This window comes from Pan paniscus, chromosome 19 (assembly GCF_029289425.2).
Source record: "Pan paniscus chromosome 19, NHGRI_mPanPan1-v2.0_pri, whole genome shotgun sequence".
In the NCBI taxonomy this organism is placed as follows: Eukaryota; Metazoa; Chordata; class Mammalia; order Primates; family Hominidae; genus Pan; species Pan paniscus.
The window spans coordinates 32363791-32377063 of NC_073268.2; the positions used below are offsets into that span (position 1 = coordinate 32363791).

At 44.3% G+C, this 13273-nt stretch overlaps 1 long non-coding RNA gene across 1 annotated transcript; it reads left to right on the forward strand.

Annotated features, from left to right (window-relative positions):
- Positions 1 to 543: 543 nt before the first annotated feature.
- On the forward strand, positions 544 to 11297 carry LOC134729505 (uncharacterized). The gene is made up of 2 exons (XR_010110652.1): positions 544 to 1306; positions 11002 to 11297. It is a non-coding gene; the product is annotated as an uncharacterized LOC134729505 (long non-coding RNA).
- Positions 11298 to 13273: the final 1976 nt, after the last annotated feature.

The window sequence follows — 13273 nt, forward strand, 5'->3', positions numbered from 1 at the left end:
GGCTCCTGGCACAGATCCGGAGCAGTTGTCATCGGAATCAATTCAGGACTCCACTTCCAAGCTTCGGAGTTTCCTAAATTCTGGGGGCTTGTCTCCCTGTACCCCACCCCGACTAATTTTCCTCGGTCGCTGGCGCTGCCCCGTCCCTTAGGTCGCTCGGGCCGCCCCCCTCCGCGACTTTTTTTTTCTTTCTCTCGCTGCCTCTTTCAGCCTCAGTTTCCCTAGAGGGCGGGAGGGGAACGATATTTGGGGGCTCTCCTGCCTTCTTCTCCGAGCCGCGGAAGGGGAGTCGCGGGAAGGAGGCCCGGCCGGCTTTGGGCTCCAGCCAGGGGTCCGCGGAGACTGTGGTCTCTGAAGGCCTTAGACGCGGGGCTTGTCGGGAGCTGCGGGCCTCTTTCAGCCGCGCCACCCGCACCCGGAGCGCCGTGCTGCGCCAAGTCCAGGCGCCCCGAGCTCTCCGCCCCCGACTCAATGATCCCGCGCTCCCCCTAGCGGCCGCCGCGCCACCTCGCCCCCTTCCCAGGCTGGGCGGCGGCGCACCTCACGTGACCGCGTTCCCGTAGAGGGAAGAAACAAGGTGGCGGTTGAAGGCGATCTTGAGTGGGGCCCCAGCAATTCGGTTGAGCCTTCTCCCTCCACCCGCTTCCGCCGGCCGGGCCCCTCCCGCCCAGCCCCTCGGGCCTCCCAACCCGGCCCCGGCGCTCCCCACCGCCGCCACTGCGCCTGGCCCTCCCCGTCTGCTTTCACTTCTCCCGCCGCCTGGGCTCCAACAAGAGGGGCCGGCGGGGCAGGGCGACCAAGCAGCCCGCGGCTCCCGCTGCGGAGCGCTGCGCCCCGGCCCCGCCGCCGCCGCCGCCGCCGCCGCCGCCCACGTCCGGACCCATCGGGGGCTCCCCTCGCCGATACGCGGTAGTAGCCGGGGCAGGTGGGCAGCCGCCAGGCTGAGGTGGCGCCCAAGACGCGGCTGAGCTCGCCCAGGATGGGCAGCAGTAGCCGGAGGAAGCCACCGCCGCCGGCCCGCCCCGCGCCGGCACCAGCGCACGGGCCCGGCGGGGGCGCGGGGGCAGCCACCTAGGCCGGACCACCGCAGCCCGGAGGGCTGTCAACAAAGTGGTGTATGATGACCACGAGAGCGAGGAGGAGGAGGAAGAGGAGGGGGGCGGCGATGCCGAGGAGACCCAGGAGTCTGAGGACAACTAGGAGGATGACATGGAGGAGGACGATGACTCCGATTATCCGGAGGAGCTGGAAGATGACGCCGAGGACGCCAGTTACTCCACGGAAAGCAGCTTCAGCAGCACTCCAGGTACCCACCCAGCGCAGTTGCTGCAGACTCATTCCCCACCTCCTCTCCCCTCCCCCCTTGCTCACTTATGTGCTGTGCATCCCGCTCCGATCTCCCGCCAACCCCGCCGACCCCTAAACTTTAGAGGGGAAATGGGAGGGCACATCAAGTGGCAAAAAACTAGATTTATAAGAGGAAAGAAGCACATTGTTCAAAATGGAGATTGCATTGTTGCAGTTTGCAGGCCGCACTCGCTTGCTCCCCGTCCCCCCAACTCCCTTTTTTTCTCCTCAAAATTTGTGTGGGGAAAAACAAGAGAGATCAGATTGTTACTGTGTCTGTGTAGAAAGAAGTAGACATAGGAGACTCCATTTTGTTCTGTACTAAGAAAAATTCTTCTGCCTTGAGATTCTGTTAATCTATAACCTTACCCCCAACCCCGTGCTCTCTGAAACATGTGCTGTGTCAACTCAGAGTTAAATGGATTAAGGGCGGTGCAAGATGTGCTTTGTTAAACAGACGCTTGAAGGCAGCACGCTCCTTAAGAGTCATCACCACTCCCTAATCTCAAGTACCCAGGGACACAAACACTGCGGAAGGCCGCAGGGACCTGTGCCTAGGAAAGCCAGGTATTGTCCAAGGCTTCTCCCCATGTGATAGTCTGAAATATGGCCTCGTGGGAAGGGAAAGACCTGACCGTCCCCCAGCCCGACACCCGTAAAGGGTCTGTGCTGAGGAGGATTAGTAAAAGAGGAAGGAATGCCTCTTGCAGTTGAGACAAGAGGAAGGCATCTGTCTCCTGCCCGTCCCTGGGCAATGGAATGTCTCGGTATAAAACCCGATTGTATGTTCCATCTACTGAGATAGGGAAAAACCGCCTTAGGGCTGGAGGTGGGACCTGCAGGCAGCAATACTGCTTTGCAAAGCATTGAGATGTTTATGTGGATGCACATGTAAAAGCACAGCACTTAATCCTTTACATTGTCTATGATGCAAAGACCTTTGTTCACGTGTTTGTCTGCTGACCCTCTCCCCACAATTGTCTTGTGACCCTGACACATCCCCCTCTTCGAGAAACACCCACAAATGATCAATAAATACTAAGGGAACTCAGAGGCTGGCGGGATCCTCCATATGCTGAACGCTGGTTCCCCAGGTCCCCTTATTTCTTTCTCTATACTTTGTCTCTGTGTGTTTTTCTTTCCTAAGTCTCGTTCCACCTCACGAGAAACACCCACAGGTGTGGAGGGGAAACCCACCCCTACAAATTTGTGCCAGTGCAGTGTCTCCACCGGGCAGGATTGAAACTTTGGCAAACACATATCCATTGCATTCATTTTTCTCCCCTTGTTTTGGTGTGGTTTTCTGGAATGAAAGAAGCCTCTTGTTTTGCAAACCTCTTTGCATTTCTAATGTGTTTCCTTTCGGATTTTCATTATATATCTGTTCCTTAAAAGGGAATTAAGGATTTGTACAGATTGTGGCGCACAAACACACAGAAAAACATGCCTGTGTTCACACCCCTAGCTGTGGTTTTTAAATTGTGTTAAGGAAACGGATCATTTTGGTTAGTAGGGGAACTTTACCTGGTCCTGTGTGTTTGTTTTTATTCTTCGAGTGCTGACGGGCCACTGCAACAGTTGCTGGTAAATGGCTGATTAAAAAGCAAAGCAGAAAGCCAAACAAGATCCAACCAAATTTGGTAATTCATCCGATTCAAAATTGTTTTGGTTATTTCTAGTTTTTGGCAGCTATGAATAAAGCTGCCCCAAACATTTCCATCATGTTTTTTGTATGAACGCAGACTTGTTTCTCTTGAGTAAATACCTAGGAGTATGATTTCTGGGTTGTATGTTTATAAGGAACTGCCAAAACTGTTTTCCAAAGTAGCTGTACCATTTTTCATTCTTACCTGCAAATGTATGAAGAGTTCCGGTTGCCCTGTATCCTCTCTAGCACTTGATATTGTCAGTTTTTGTTGTTTTTTTTTTTAGCCACCTTAGTAAGTATATGGTGGTAGCTCCTTGTGGTTTTAATTTGCTTGTCCCTAATGACTAATGGTTCTGAGCCTCTTTTTATGTGCATCTTTTTATTTGCCATCTGTATATCATTGTTTCTGGAAAAATACTAAAATCTTTTTTTTTTTGAGATACAGTCTTGCTCTGTTGCCCAGGCTGGAGAGCAGTGGCACAGTCACCACTCACTGCAGCCTCCACCTTCTGGGCTCAAGCCATCCTCCCACCTCCCAGTCTCCCAAGTAGCTGGGATTGCAAGTGTGCACCACCATACCTGGGTAGTTTTTTGTTGGTTTGTTTGTTTTAAATAGAGATGGGGTTTTGATATGTTGCCCAGACTGATTTTGAATCCTGGGCTCAAGCGATCTGCCTGCCTCGGCCTCCCAAAGTGCTGAGATGACAGGCATGAGCCGCCATGCCTGGCCAAGATACCAAAATCTTGATTTAAGATGTTTAATTGGGTTGCTTTCTTTATTGTTATTCTTCTTTTATTTTATTTTTTGAAGACAGAGTCTCGCTCTTTCACCCACGCTGGAGTGCAGTGGCATGATCTTGGCTCACTGCAGCCTGTCATTCCCCTCGACCCTGGGCTCAAGGTGATCCTCCCACCTCAGCCTCCCAAGTAGTTGGGACCACAGGTGCATGCCACCACCATGTGTGGCTAATTTTTGTACTTTTAATAGGGATGGGGTTTCGCTGTGTTGCCCAGGCTGGTCTTGAACTCCTGAGCTCAAGCAATCTGCCTGCCTTGCCCTCCCAAAGTGCTGGGATTAGAGGCATGAGCCACCATGCCTGGCCAATTTCTTATTATTGGGTAGTAAGAGTTCTTTATATATTTTGGATATAAGTGCTTTGTTAGGTTGTGTGATGTTCATATATTTTCTCCCCATCTGTGCCTTGTGTTTCATTGTCTTAGCAGTGTCTTTTTCCCGGAGCATAAGTTTTAAATTTGGATGAAGTCTGCTTTACCACATTTTTTCTTTTACAGATTTGGTGTTCATCTAACAACACTGCCTAACCCAGATCTTGCCAGACTTTTTCTGTAAAAGGTCAGATAGTAAATATTCAGCCTTGCTGTCCCTGTTGCAGCTCTGCCATTGTAGCAATGAAAGCAGTCGTAGACAATACGTAATGTCTATAGAATGAGAATAGCTGTTCTGATAAAACTTTATGAACACTGCAGTTTGAATTTCACATAATTTACAAATTACCAATTATATTGTTATTCTTTTGATTATTACAAAAACGGGTAGTGGATTGGCCATGGTTTGCTGATTCCTGGCCTGACCAACCCAAGTTCACAAAGATTTTCCTCTTTGATTTTGTTGTGGTCGTTGTTGTTCCACACCTTCTTTTTTCACTGTTTCCTTAAGGTAGAGTGTACATATTTATAAGGGTACATGTAATATTTTGGTAGATTCATACAATGTGTAATGATCAAATCAGGTTAATTAGGGTATCCATCATCTCAGATGTTTATCCTTTTTTTTGTATTGGGAAGATAACAAATGTTCTAGCTATTTTAAAATATACAGTAAGTTATTGTTGACTCTAGTTACCCTACTGTGCAAACAAAAACTAAAACTTATTCCTTCTATCTGACTGCGCTTTTATGCCCATGAATCAACTTGTCTTCATCCCTACCTGCTTCCCAGCCCCCAGTAACCATCATTCTACTGCCTATCTCCATGAAATCAACTTCTTAATCTCTCACATATGAATGAGAATATGCGATACTTGTCTTTCTGTCCTTGGCCTATTTCACTTAGGATTTCACTTTTTTTTTTTTTTTTTTTTTTTTGAGATGGAGCCTTGCTCTGTCACCTAGGCTGGAGTGCAGTGGCACAATCTTGGCTCATTGCAACCTCCACCTCCTGGGTTCAAGCGATTCTCCTGCCTCAGCCTCCCAAGTAGCTGGGACTACAGGCACCCGCCACCACGCCCGGCTGATTTTTGTATTTTTAGAAGAGACGGGGTTTCACTATGTTAGCCAGTCAGTTCTCGAACCCCTGACCTCGTGATCCGCCTGCCTCAGCCTCCCAAAGTGCTGGGATTACAGATGTGAGCCACCATGCCCGGCCCGGATTTCACTTTTTTAATGGCTGAATAATATCCTATCGTGCTTATATACCTCATTTTCTTTGATTTTTCTTTCTTTCTTTTCAAATAGAGATGAGGTCTCACTATATTGCCCAGGCTGGTCTTGAACTTTAGGGCTCAAGCAATCTTCCTGCCTTGGCCTCCCAAAGTGCTGGGATTCCAGGCTAAACCATTGTGCTCCTTTATGCATTTTTTTTTTTTAAGACAGAATCTTGCTCCGTTGCCCAGAATGGAGTGCAGTGGCACGATCTTGGCTCACTGCAGCCTCCACCTCCTGGGTTGCAATGATTCCTGTGCCTCAGCCTCCCGAGTAGCTGGGATTACAGGCACCCACCACCACACCCAGCTAATTTTGGATTTTTAGTAGAGATGGGGTTTCACCATGTTGACCAGGCTGGTCTCAAACTCCTGACCTCAGGTGTTTCACCTGTCTCGGCCTCCCAAAGTGCTGGATTACAGGCATGAGCCACCGTGCCCAGCCCCTTTGTGCACTTTTAAAAACGTATCTTAGAATTTGTGATATACGTTTTATTTTCATTTTCATTTGGTTCACAATGTAGTAAAATTTCTATTATGACTTACTCTTTGACCCATGATTTGTTTTAAAACGTATTGTTTAATTTTCAAACATTTAGGGATTTCCCAGATATCTTTGTTGTTGGTTTCTAATTTAATTCCATTATGGTTAGAGACCATACTTGGTATGATGAATTAAAAAAAAAATTTAGAGGTTTGTGTATGGCCTGAAACATTTTTTAGGTGAATGTTCAGTTTGTAATGGGAAAGATGTGTTCTGCTGCCGTTAGGTAAAGTGTTTCATAAATAATAATTAGGTCAAGTTGGTTGATCATGTTAAGGTCTGCTCTATCCTTGCTGATTTCCTGTCTGCTTGTTCTAGTGATTACTGAGAAAGGAGTGTTGAAGTCTACAACGATTGTTATGGGTTTGTTCTCTTTCTCCTTGAAATTCTGTCTATGCGTCCCATATTTTGAGGCCCTGTTGTTAGATGCAGAAACATTTACAGTTTTGTCCTCTTGATGATTATTTGACCCCTTTATCATTCTGAAATAACCTTTATTTCTGGTAATAATCATTATACTAAAAATCATTATTTGGCCAGACATGGTGGCTCACGCCTGTAATCCCAACACTTTGGGAGGCCAAGGCGGGTGGATCACCTGAGGTCAGGAGTTCGACACCAGATCGGCCAATATGGCGAAACCCCGTCTCTACTAAAAATAGAAAAACAGCCTGGTGTGGTGGCACACGTCTGTAGTCCCAGCTACTCAGAAGGTTGAGGCAAGAGAATCACTGGAATCCAGGTGGTGGATATTGCAGTGAGCTGAGATCACACCACTGCACCCCAGCCTGGGAAGCAGAGCAAGACTCCATCTCAAATAAATACATACATACAGGCCAGGTGCGGTGCCTCACGCCTGTAATCCCAGCACTTTGGGAGGCCGAGGAGGGTGAGTCACCTGAGGTCAGGAGTTCGAGACCAACCTGGCTAAGATGGTGAAACCCCGTCCCTACTAAAAATACAAAAATGAGCCAGGCGCGGTGGCAGGCACCTGTAATCCCAACTAGTTGGGAGGCTGAGGCAGGAGAATTGCTTGAAGCCGGGAGGCAGAGGTTGTAGTGAGCCGAGATCGTGCCACTGCACTCTAGCCTGGGTAACAGGGCAAGACCCCGTCTCGAAAACAGACAAACAAACAAACAAAAAACCATTATTTAATACTAATATAAAATTAGTGTTTTATATTAGTAATATAATACTGTTTTTGACTAGTGTTAGAATGACATATCTTTCCCTACCCTTTTGCTTTTAATCTATATATCATGATATTCGTTTACTTTCAATTTATAAAAATAGAGATGGGGTTTCGCCATGTTGCCCAGGCTGGTCTTCAATTCCTGGGCTCAAGGCACCTGCCCACCTCAGCCTCCCAAAATGCTGGGATTATAGGTGTGAGCCACCATGCCTGGCCACATCATTATATTTTCAAATGGTTTCTTGTTTTTTTTATTTTTCTTTTAAATGTAATCTGACAGCGTCTTTTAATTAATGTGTGTTGGACCATTTACATTTAATATGATTGATAATGATTGGATTTAGGTTTCCCATTTTATTATTTGTTTTCTGATTATCTCTTTTTTGGGGGGTTTCTTCTGTTTCTTTTTTCTGCCTACTTTTGGATTAATTGAATATTTTTTAGTGTTTTGTTTTATTAAATGGCTTTTGGTCATATCTGGGCTATGTTTTTGCTGTAGGAATTACAAAATATACACCTAACCTACCTACTTAGAGTTAGCCTTTTACCTCTAAATACAACGTCAAAGTATTGCAACCATATAGGTTTCTTTATTCTAGTCCCCCTCCCTTATAATTGTATATATATGTGTGTGTGTGTGTATGTGTGTATATATCTATATACACTTTCAATGTATCTAGGTATATAGATATGTATCTATACTTTCAATGTATATCTACATGCATACATTGTATATGTATGTAGACATATATCCACATACATTGAAAGATATATCTCTACATACATATACAATGCATGTATGATACCTTTGGCCACTACATCCTTCTTAAATTTCCTGTTGCCACTCATGACCCAATTTCCTTGACCAGTTATTCCTCCTTCAAACATCCCTCTTACATGTGATAGTCCTCAGCATTTAGTTTCCTCAACTTTCCCCTAATTATCAGTTGACTCAATTACCACCAAAATATCAATGACTTCTAGATCCATTTTCCTACCTAGACCTCTCTTCTAAACTCCAGTTATGTATTTCCAACTGCCTATGTTGTCCCCGATAAACTCCACATTGTAGGAAATAAAAAGAAAGGAGTTACAAAAGTTAGGTTCAAAGCAAAATTTAAAAACTCCTAAATGAGACAAAGATTTAGTGATGATAAAGGCTATGGTCCACAATGAAGATATAAAAGTAATGAACCTTTCTGTAAAACATGTGTGTGATAGAGCCAGTCCCCAGCTTTAAGCCTTTCAGCGATTCAAGTAACTGCAGAACATCTTTAAAGTACTGAGAGAAATGTCAATCCAGAATTCTATATCCAGCAAAAATACCCTTCAACAATTAAGGCAAAAAGAAAAAAAAGCCATTTCGGATGAAGAAAATCTAAGAGAATGTGTTGTCAGAAGTTCTGCTCTAAAATAAATGTATAAGCAGGTCTTTAGGCCAAAGGAAAATTATACCAGTGGTAATACTAGAACTTCAGAGATAAAGAAAGAGCAGCAGAAATGGTATCTGGGAAAATTTTAAAACACAAATGGTTGTTTCTCCTCTTACGCTCTTTAAAATATGTATAGTGGTTGAAAGCACAAGTTAAAACACTGGTGAGACTTCCAATGTATGTAGATATAGATAGATAGATACGTATATCTATATACATGTAGAGGTAATAATGGTAGCTATTTTATGGAGCTGATCTGAGGATAAAATAAGATAATGCACTTTAAAGTGCTCAGCACAATGTCTGGCAAATAGCACTCTATAGGCCAGGCATGGTGGCTCACACCTGTAATCCCAGCACTTTGGGAGGCCTAGGTGGGTGGATCACTTGAGGTCAGGAATTTGAGACCAGCCTGGCCAACATGGTGAGACCCCATCTCTACTAAAAATATAAAAATTAGCCAGGTGTGGTGGTGGGCTCCTGTAATCCCAGCTACTTGGGAGTGAGGCAGGCGAGTGGCTTGAACCTAGGAGGTGGAGGTTGCAGTGAGCCAAGATTGCGCCACTGCACTCCAGCCTGGGCGACAGAGCGACTCTGTCTCAAAAAAAAGAAAGCACCTGTAAAAGCTAGCTGGTGATTTTTATATTATTACTGACACAGAAGATAGGGATTGGGGGCAAATAGAATGTACTCAAAGAGCACAGCCTTGTTCAGTAATAACGTTAATACCAGATTGGGACACTATTCCACATCAAAAGGTAAATCCTTGTAACATTTGACAAGTAAGTTTCATAATTTTTAAAAGATTTCAATGCATCACAGATTATTTCTTCTTGATATGCCATTCATGGTTTATAGATGTGTAATAGCAGATTAAATAATTAGATTTTATTAGTTCTGGAGTATTAACTTCTGCTGGAAATGAACTTCCCCCTTCCCTATACCAATATTGAGTGAGGCCTCTTTTCTCAGATACCAATTAGAAACAAGGGGACAATGTTACACTTTTTCCTTCTAGAAACATACATTATATAGAGAGTTGTCTTTTGAAGTCTAGAAGTCTGAAAACACTGTAATTTTTTTTTAAGAATTAATACAATAAATGTATGGGTCAACTCCGAAAAATCTACAATGGTTTCTGGGATTTAATCTTGGCATGACTTTACCTCTGCACCTCTGCCCTCGGCGGGTACTTTTGTTTATGGGTGTCATTGGTTGAACAAATATTGTTTTAGTTACTACAATAACTGAAACATGATCTGTGCTCTAAGGGAGTCAACAAATGAGCCAGGGGGGCATGAGTAATTGCCTGTAATATAATCGTGCTCACGCTGTCATGGAGGACCGTACAGTGTCAGAAGCACAGCGCCAGGAGGCACAGCAAAGGGTAGTAGAGGTGACATTTGAGCCCGGCCTTGAAAACCGTCTAGGATTTCTCAGAATTTCAGCAAAGTAAGGTAATTTCTGTCTAAAATATGTAGGCAAACTTTTTATTAAAAATATGAGAAATTAATTAAATAACAGATTATGACCACAATGCAGATTTAAAACCCAAGGCATGATGAGTGCCGTTGACCAGTTCATCCAAACAGTTCAGAGAAGAGAACATCCATGTAGATCCTTCTTGTGTTACAGAATACAAAGGAACAGAAAATTTTGCCTCAGTAACTGCCAGGTCATTCTAATTAAAGTACCTATACATTGTAATATAATTCCTCCATTAAGGTAATAACCGATCAGGTGGTCCAGAGTCTGTGTCATTCAGTCAAGAAATTCACTCCCTTAACCTGGGGCTGTGCTGGAAATTCATTGACAAATTTTGGTCTTTGGTTCTCCGTTTTTCTTCAGAATTCATGCAGACCACTTGACTTCCTTAGCATTTTCTTTTGTAGGCATATATTAATGTCTGTGGTTAAGCTTCGGCTTCCGTTTGCATCAATCCTGTTGTAATCATGCCTCCTGAGGCATCTTTTTGCTTCCCTTGCATGAGTTTCCAAAATCCTGCTTTCCACTTGGTAAGGGGAGTATCCATTTTCTTGAACGCAGTGGTTTTCAAACTTGCCTGCACATCAGAATTATTTGGGGAGAAGGATAAAAATACAGACTACTGAGCTTCACCTGGGATTCTGTAAATTTGGGTTGCATTTGAGATGACTTTTAACAATTTACCAGATGATTTTTGCTGCACCTCCACTTCAGTTTTAGGAAGGACTGTTTCAAGGCAGCTTTTCAAACTTTCATGACCATAGAAATCACCTGAAGATTGTGAGAAACTGCAGATCCTAATTTAGGAGGCCTGGGTTTAGGCCTGAGATTCTGAATTTCTCTCAAATGTGACAATATCAATCCCTTGTTGAGTAGCAAGGTTGTTTCTTGTTTTCTTCTTTTGTTTCCAGGATCTTCATGACATTCAATGAGTAGCAAAATTTGAAGATAACTTCTGGAATTTCATCTAATGTGTACTCATCTGGATCTTAGGGGAAATAACCTATCAGGTTATAGGGAAGGAGGACCTTTAATAACCAAGCTAAATGTGTGGGCTGTTTACCTCTCCCTCTTATGCAAAGGTATCCCTTGCACACACTGAAAACTGCATAGACCAAAAGCATTATAGCTCTAGTTTGCCTTGAAGGAAGTTGTATTGTCTGTAGAGCATGTGGGCCATTTTCTGCCAATAAAATGTTCAAATGTTCTCTCTCTCCGAAGCTTTGTTCACTGTGTCTGGTGGAATTTTGGTTCTCAGGGAGTAGATGATACCTAGCCATGCTTCTAATGTGAAGTGTCTACCAGCCCATGGTCTCTATTTTGGATTTGAACTTACTTCGACCCCCTACCTGATGCCTTACCATTTAATCATATTGTGATTGAACATTTTTGTGTCCACATTTTTCATTTCTTATGTTATTATTCCTTAGTTCTTATCTGTAAGATCATAAAGTCCTTTGAACCAAACACAGTTGATATTTCATACATACGTTAAAAACTGAGCTGTGAGACCGGACATGGTGACCCACGCCTGAAATCTCAGCAATTTGGGAGGCCAAGACAGAAGGATCACTTCAAGCTAGGAGTTCGAGACCAGCCTGGGCAACAAAGCAGGACCATGTCTCTAAAAAAGAGAATTAGCCGGGCACAGGGGAGTAGTCCCTGCTACTCTGGAGGCTGAGGCAGGAAGATCACTTGAGCCCAGGAATTCCAGGCTGCAGTGAGCTATGATAGTGCCACTGCACTTCAGCCTGGGTGACAGAGTGAGACCCAGTCTCCAAAAAACAAAAAAACAAAACAAAACAAAAAAAACGAAGCATATGATGAGGAAACTTCCAGGAAAATGCTCTTATTTTCTGCTTTTAGAAACCAAAAGAATGTCTCATTGTGGGGTGCTACCATTATATTCAGGAAGTTTTAGAATGAAAAAGATTCTGAATTGATACTTGCTAACTTTATTTCAGAAAGTGGTAAAATAGCTGTGGAGTGCAGACCCAGTGAAGAGATTGTAGATGTCAGATGGGAAGAACTACACAGTTTAATTCAAGTATGTGGAGATAAAAACTCAAAGGTAACATGGCTGGGCGCAGTGGCTCACACCTGTAATGCCAGTGCTTTGGGAGGCCAAGGCGGGTGGATCACCTAAGGTTGGGAGTTCAAGACCAGCCTGACCAACATGGGGGAAATGGTGGTACATGCATCCCAGCTACTCTGGAGGCTGAGGCAGGAGAATCGCTTGAACCAAGGAGGTGGAGGTTGTGGTGAGCCAAGATCATGCCATTGCACTCCAGCCTGGGTGACAAGAGTGAAACTCCATCTCAAAAAACAAAACAAAACTCAAGGGTCGGATAACATAGCCAGTGTAACCATAATTCAAAACAAGCAGCAGAATTTGGAGGATAATTTGTTTCATTCTCAGGAAAATGTGAAACTCTGAAACTGCTTTTTGAGTGCAGGGTATTTCTGGGGCTTTTCCTAAAGTCTTGACCCTTGGTTCTGACCCCTTATTTGAAGTTTGGAGAGCAAAACTGAGGACTGTATTACTACAGTTGTGGACACAGGAGAGGGGTTAGTCTCCCCCGGCCCCAGGAGTAAGGGATGCTGGGCTGCTTGAACACAGGCCTTTTTAGAACTCCCTTCAAACAAGATACCAGAGATGTGGGGGGAATGTAACTGGCCTTAAGACTGATTGTGCTACGGCTTTCAAAAACTATAATGCCTTTCAAATATGGCTTACTGCTTGGATCTCATTATCTCCCGTATACCTTGGGTGGACTATTTTGCTGAAGATCTTTCTGTCAATCATTTACAATCACGTGCTGCAAAATGAGGTTTCTGTCAACAATAGACCACATACATTATGGTGGTTCCATAGGAGTATAAAGGAGCTATCCCTATACAGGCATACCATTTTTATCTTTGTTGTTGTTGTTGTTGTTATGGAGTCTCACTCTGTGGCCCAGGCTGGAGTGCGATGGCACGATCTCAGCTCACTGCAACCTCTACCTCCTGGGTTCAAGTGATTCTCCTACCTCAGCCTCCTGAGTAGCTGGGATTATAGGCACGCACCACCATACTCAGCTGATTTTTGTATTTTTAGGAAAGACTGTTTTTCGCCATGTTGGCCAGACTGGTCTCGAACTCCTGACCTCAGGTGATCCACCCACCTCTGCATCCCAAAGT